A 7816-nucleotide genomic window follows, 5' to 3' on the forward strand; every position below is an offset into this window, starting at 1 on the left:
GTCATAGGTTAAATAATATGAAGGAAAATCTTATGTCCCCAAAAACTCTTAAGAGCTTGTTGGTATTTGTGATGTTAGCTTAAAAGCTGGCTTTTTTGGGCATTGCCTTAGCTCTTTCTGGTCTCCTATTACGTTAATTGTGGATGCATGGTCTCACAAATTGGCATGATCTCTCAAATCAACAACAGCTGGAGAATCAATATAAACGAGCACTCTCCACACTGGGAGGTGTGTGAAAAACGCCACCACAGGAAAGGCAGCACAACCGGGTTTAAGCATACCACTGGACCCAGTCTGGCCCATTGCTTGTCAGTTTCTGAAAAAACTGGCCTGCATACCTGCAGTCATGTGAGTCCTTCCCCTGATGGGTTTGAGTCTCTGTAGGACCTTCTAACAAATCTTTTCACTGAAATCAGAAGGCCAGAGAGAATTGGGGAATTGAACTACAGATCAAGCTGTTAATATCAGACATTATGGATTTATATAACTGGATTATAATTTTTATTATGTTGACTGGAGGCTACTAATTAAGAGCATGCTATTTATCTCAACACATAGCATCATAAAAACAGTACTTCTATTATTTTGATGTTTCCTCACTCACTCATTGCTCTTGAATCAAAACCAACTCATAGCGTATTCTTCAGTTGGTTTTTGGAAGCTGTATGTTACACAGGAGGAGATTGTCCATCTTTGTCCCAAGGAGCCCCAGAGATGCACTATCTTTTGGCTAGTAGCACAGCTCTCTATGAACTATGCCACAAGAACCTCCTATTTTTGAATTAGAGAAAGAGAATCTTAATTAAATAAAGAGAATCTTTCCACTGTCTTTTGTGCTGTTGTCCTTTTATCTTGACGTTCTTAGAAAAGATTATTAGAATATATGCTTTAATAATGGCAAGCCAGCTTTCAAAGGAGGAAAATAATAAATAAAATAAACACTTTGAAAAGATCAAGAGTCAGGAAGATAGTAAAAATTAGCTGGGCTAGATTGAATAAGGATGAAGACTCAAGAGATGAGCCTAGTATTTGGGGATATTTTTGGCAATACATTTGCCAATCTGATAGAAGTAGCCAGAAGGCTGAAGTAATTTAGGAAGGTTGAAAAGATAGGGAGAAAAAGTTATCATCTAGTTGGTGGAGGAGATGAAGCCAAGAGCTAGGACCCTGAAGCTGGGACACTGTAGGAGTGACAGTGAATAGCAACTAAGCTAGTCATCCCTCACCAAAAGCTTTGAGTTACAGGACCAAGAAAATTTAAACCTTGAACTTGAAATAAGGTAATCCATGATTATATTCCCAGTTGTATTACCTAATATTCCCAGTGCTCCTAAATCTTTAAAAGGAAGTAGCAGGAGTGAAATCCACTTCCTAAACAACATGCCTCTGGAAACTATGAACTTTGATAAATGATGATAATTATAGAGAGGCGTCAGGCCCTTTGTTCATAGGGTCACTATGAGTCATGCTCGACTTGATGTCAGTTAACAACAACACAACATTATCATAGGCTCCGTATCTAATACACCTTAGATTAAATATTTATCAATTTTTAAATTAATTATCTAACAGGTAACTCGGCAGGGGAGAAAAGAGATTATAAGCAGAAATAAAAGAATAGACTTAGGCCTACAGGAACTCTACTTCTCATGGTCTTCAAGCTGATTACAACTCATAGCTACACGCCTGGTTTCTGAGGTTGTAGATCTATATTTGAGGAGACTGGTCATGGTTCTGATGAGGAGCAACTGGTGGATGCAAATTATTGACCTCTCGATTAGGCTGACACATTACAAACTACATCACTAGAGCTCCAATTACTACTTAGCAAGCTTGGAATTTAGATATTGTCTATATGCTCACTGTTTCAAAACAATACATTGATTCTAGAATAGAAAAAATAATTCAGTGGGCAGTTAATCAGGTAAGGTCCAGAAACCAATCTAGATATTTCAAATAGAATAATTTGTAAAGAGGAAGTTGGTTATAAATTAGAAAGGCAAAGGAACAATGCTGAATGAGAGCAGAGCTAAGATTGCTCTCCTCAGAGTTAAAATCTGTCGAAGGAGCTGGACTTGCTGCTGCGCTGTGAGAGACTGTCGGTGTTCTGCTCAAATGGTGCTTCCTGGACCAGAGTGAAAGCTGCAAATAGGTAATACCTGGTGTCTTGGAATTCACGATCACCTTCCACCTCCTACCGCAGCAGCAGGCAACAACAAGCACAGTGTTAGAACCAGACCCAAGACCTCCATGTCTTGCAGATTCGAATCCACCGGTCAAAACGCTTAGAAACATCCAGCTGACTGAAGATGTGCAGTCTCCCCTCGTTACTGTTTGCAGCCTCAGAAACCCAACTTGAAGTCAGACTTGATTCTATGGCAGTGAGTGTGATGTTCTTTTTTAGCATTCAGAAGTAATGGACAATGTAACCTTCTGAATCCTAAACACAGAAAATAGCATGTAGGATGGTTGTGTGTATACAGATGTGGGAAAGGGAGCTGAATGTCCACAGGAAATGACTAGAATAACCTTCCCTCTGGCTTCCACATATGTCCTTTTCCAGAAAACTTGTTACTATTGGGCTGATGATGGGAAAAGAATTGATCTCTTTGAGCTGTGGTGTTGGAGAAGAACACTGAACATCCCATGAACGGCCAAGAGAATGAACAGATATGCCTTGGAGAGGGTGCAATTGGAGTGCTCTTTGGAGGCAAGAATGACAAGGCTTTGCCACATGTACTTTGGGCATGTTGTGAGGAGATGCTATTGCTTGGAGAAGGACATGATGCTGGGAAGGGTGGAGGGTTGGCAAAGAAAAGGAAGACCCTCAACTAGGTGGATTGACATGGTGACTGTTGCAATAGGGTCTTGTGGAAGTGTGAGGATAGTGCCGGATAGAACAGGGTTTCACATCTTTTGTTCATAGGGTCGCCATGAGTTTTACTCAACTCGACAGCACCGAATAACAACAACATTGGGCTAATCCTGACTTGTAGTGACCCTGTTAGTAAAACTGCCCTATAGGGTCCCTGAAGTATGATCTCTATGGAGGTAGACTGTCATGTCTGTGCAGTGGCTGGTTGATGTGACTATGACTTTTTGGTTAGCAGCCAGCTGAACAGTTAACCACTGACTGTGAGGACTCTTCACATACTCTCCTACCCTTATTTAAATGACTTTGTAATAATAGCAACCCTGTTACGCTTCTGACTGTGCATAGGTAACTAACGTGCTAATGAAATAGAATCTAATCAGATATTCTTTCCTTGTGTTAATTTTTCTGCATCAGTCACAGATCAGTCTGGATATTCTGTAGATGAAGGTTAAATTGTAAAGTTCACTACCACCAGCACTCCTCTTATAATAGGTCAAAAAAGGCAGAAAATACGACTTTAGGGTTTTTTCTGTATCATTTCAATATCATTATCATATAAATACAAACCCAAAACACAATGAATCAGATTTGTAAAACAGTGCCAGTACCTGTTTCTTTAATTGACCATGTTGTTATATCTTTGAGTCAAAAGACCCACTTGTGCTTAGGGAGCTCTGGTGGCCTTGTGGCAAGAAGCTACACTGCAATCCCAGAGGTTCATGGTTCGAATCCATCAGATGCTCTGCTGGAGAAGGAGGGGCAATCTCTTCCTGTTCCAGTCAGATCCAATTTGACGGTACATGCACACACACGGAAATTAATAATAAAAGCCCCAAAGACCCACTTGTGCTCCCCCAGGGGGTTTTCAGAGGTAGGAAATCTTTAGCACGGGTATTGGTTGCCCATCTTTCTTCCTCAGAACAGCTGGTGAATTTGAATTGCAAACCTTGGCATTGGCACAACAGTTCTTTACCACTGAGCCACCAGAGCTCCTGGCTTTTGACTAATTGACCATGAGTCTGTAGCCTATATTTCTAACTTCTTCCTTGAGTAGACTCAACCAAGACTTAATCTGAATTTCTTTGCACACAGCTAGAACTTCATCTGGGATCTTCTTTCCCTAGCAGGGGAATCCAGATCTTCATTCAGAAAGACTCTGACTTTGAGTGTCTTGCTTTAGTAAAGTCGAAGGCCAGCAGAAAGAGGAAGCCCTTCTATGATAAGGATTAGCACAGCGGTTTTATCAGTGGACTAAAGCAACAGCAACTCTGAGTAAGGCACAGAACTAGCTAGTGTTTTGTACAAAGACTGGTTCAGTGACTCTTAATGATACAGCACTGCACCAACAAGCCAAGAAATAGGTTCCTGTAGTGACAGAGTGATTGTTCCTGATTGTTACAGAAAAATGAGATTGCTACTACACTGTGGGTTCAAAGAGGGCTCTATTAGGAAGTAGGACTCAGTTCTGCACAGAGAGACTTTTGCTTCCTCTTTGTTTTTCAGAAACACTCCAGATTGTAATGGTCATTGCTGAGCAGAAACCAGGCCTATTATTGGTACTCCCCATGGGCCCCTAAGTGTGGGTTGAGGAAGAGGAAGCCATGCAGAAGTAGATGCTATAGAAATCTGAGCTACTTGATAATGCAGCTTGTGTCTTCAAGGCCTGCTTGAGCCTTATCGCAGACATTTTGCTTCATTTGTACATACTCAACCTTATGGTTTTATGGATGAGATAGCTCAGGCCGCAGGGTCAACTGGTTTCCCATGGCCAAGTGTTCAAGCTCATCTCAGGTGCAGTAAACACATTAGGAGCTCTTTTAAAATAAAGGCAATGATCTACAGAAGAGAGCATGGCTTCAATTTAAAATCTAAAGGTTCTAGAGGTCTGCTAGACTTCCATACATCATCTCTATAGGCATTGCCTTCTCTGACCACCACTGTATCCTTGGGATATTAGAGCAGAACAGCTTGAACAGATGTTTGGATCTCTAGCCTTTACTAGTTGGGGAGGGACTCAAGAGTTGTTCGGGAAACTATTAAATATATCATGGCTTGGTGGTTAAGGAGTTGTGCTGCCAAGCGTAAGGCAGATAGTTTGAATCTACCATCTGCTCCAAGGAAGAAAGATGACAATCTCCTCCCATGGGATTCACAGCCTCTGAAACCCTGCTGGATGCTCAGCTGAGTCAGTTGTGACTCAACAACAATGAGTTTTGTTGTTATCAAACAATAGGATACCTGGTAACATAGTGAAGCATTGAACTGCTAGCCTGAAGATTGGCAGGTTGGACCCACCACGGGAAGATACTCTGAGGGAGAAAGATGTGCCATCTGGTCTTGTGAGGACTTAAAGCAACAAAAATTCTACAGGCAGGATAGGGCAAGGCTCTTATCTGTTGTTCATTGAGTCACTAGGAGTCATAGTCAGCTCAACACCTCACAACAAAAAGAGCATCTCTGTCCTGTAAGGTAAGTATGAGTTGATGGCAGTAAACATTTAGCAATAGTATTTTTGGGGTATCAAATAATACTTATCACATGCTCCTAGTACTTTTTACATATTCATTCATTGATTATTTGTCTTATAACTGACCAGCCAACTGTGTGGAGATTAATGATAGTATGACTGAAGCTGTGCCTGTCCCTTTGCTCACATGCCTAATGACCTTATCACAATTATGTTAACTTTGAGGCCTGTACTTGTTAGCACTCTTTTGAATACTTTTAATTTCCTAATGACTAAAATCCAAATTTAAGTTAGCTTTTGATCCATTTTTTATGTTCAAAGGAAAATGTAAACGTTCGATTAACTCCACACTTTTTCTTCTCACAAATACTTTTATATAAGGTAATGATGCTGTTGTAATTTTAGAACTGTCACATGATAGTCATTTGTCAGTTGATGTGTAAAAGCCTGAATTTGTTGAATTAAAAAAAAATATAATGCGCCAACTTTTATATTTTTGATACTTTGAATTCTGTATGGCAAAAAGAAATCTGAAAACATTTTAAGGAGAAGCCATTTCCCTCCCCACTCAATAGGAAATAATTACTACTGACTGTGAAATGGTCATTGAGGCACAAATATTACCAAGAAATGAAAAAGGTGGTGAATGAAATAATCATTTTTATCATTTCAACTAACTTCATGCCTGTATTTGCTTTCTACCATGTAGTTTTTACTACATTTCTTAAGATCTAGTTGTTGTTGTTGTTATGTGTTGTCAAGTCACCTGTGACTCAGAGCAACCCTGTGTACAACAAATCTGAACCCTGCTCTATCCTGAGTCACCTTACTGTCCCTGACACACCTATCCCATTACCCCAGTCACTGAGCCAATCCATCTCATCCAGGGTCTTCCTCTCTTGCATTGTCCCTACACCCTCCCAAGCATGATGTCCCTCTCCAAGGACTCGTTCCTCCTTGCAACATGCCCAAAGTATGTTAGATGGAGCTTAAAAATCCTTGCCTTCAAGAAGCAGCCTGGTTTAACCCTCTCTTGGATAAACCTGTTTGTTCTGCTAGCAATCCATATTTAATACTCTTCTCCAGCCCCACAACTCAATGGCATCAATTCTCCTCCTGTCATCCCTAGTCATTGTCCAGCTTCCTGATGCATAGCACCTAATTTTGAATACCATGGCCTAAATCAGGCACACTTTAGTCTTCAGACTGACATCATTGCTTTTCAGTGCTCTGAAGATGTCCCTGATAGCAGACTTTCTCAGTGCAATTCATCTTTTGATTTCCTGGCTGCTGGTACTTGGATTTAATTTATTCGGATGACCTGAAGTTACACGGTCTATTCCTCCTTTTCTTCTCAAGATGTTAATAGATTTGCTTTTAGCCCTTTTGTGATGCAAATAGTTAGTGTGTTTGGCTACTAATTGAAAAGACAGAGATTCAAATCTACCTACACGCATGTTAGAAGAAAGATCTGGCAATCTACTTGCAGAAATTAGTCCTTGACAATGCAGAGGATCAGTGTTCTGTTCTGACTCCCTGTAAGTGGCCCTGGATCAGACTTGAAGTCACTATAATTAGTCTGGTCTAGCTTTGTTTTGGAGACCATAAACTTAGCCTTCAGTCTGTATTTTTAAAATTTATTACAATCTCTTTTGTACCATGTTTTCATTGCTACAAAGCATTGGATACTGATGGAACTCTGTAGTATTATTGGTCAAAATGGTGCAGTTTTCAAAATAGGTTAACTATTTGAAGAAATGTTGTTTACTTTTGTCTGAATGGCTGCTTTTAAGGCAGAGCAGTAGTAGATTCCATACATGCCATACTGCCACGAACCTGTGTGTATTAGGACGTGCACTCAGGTCATTTATTGATTGTTGTTGTTAAGTGCTGTTGAGTTGTAGGCAACTAATAGTGATCCTATGAACAAAAGTCCTCAACACTTGCGTGACTTTCATCCTTTCTCCAGGTTCATAGGGTTTCAGGAGGCAAGCTATTATGGAAGTGGATGCCACTCCTGCTTTTTTAATGTGAACTCATCTGTTTTATAGTATCTTTTTGGAGTTCCAAACTTAGAATGTTGAGTTTATTGTTGGCATCAGATACTCTGAAATAGGTATTAGGGGAGGATCCAGAAATTGTGCTCCTTTGTGTGTGGACCCCAGCACGATGCACTTCTGATGTGTCTGTTCCTCTACCTTTGAGGATGATTTGCCACAGCTTTTTCAAACCTATTTTTAAGATGATTTTGAAATTCAGATGGAATAGATTCAAGATCATATCTTGTTTCTCATAGACTTATTTGAATTTTCTTCAGCCTCACTTTGAACTTGCACTTATTAATGATAATTGATGACTGGAATGCAAAAGTTGGAAACAGTGAAGAAGGAATGTTTTTGTGCTGTTGTTGTTATATGCCATCAAGTTACCTGCAACTCCAGTGATCCTATCACAACAGCCCTAAACCTTGCTCT

This window comes from Elephantulus edwardii, unplaced genomic scaffold, assembly GCF_000299155.1.
Source record: "Elephantulus edwardii isolate Elephantulus edwardi_28Jun2011 unplaced genomic scaffold, EleEdw1.0 scaffold00020, whole genome shotgun sequence".
Classification (NCBI taxonomy): Eukaryota; Metazoa; Chordata; class Mammalia; order Macroscelidea; family Macroscelididae; genus Elephantulus; species Elephantulus edwardii.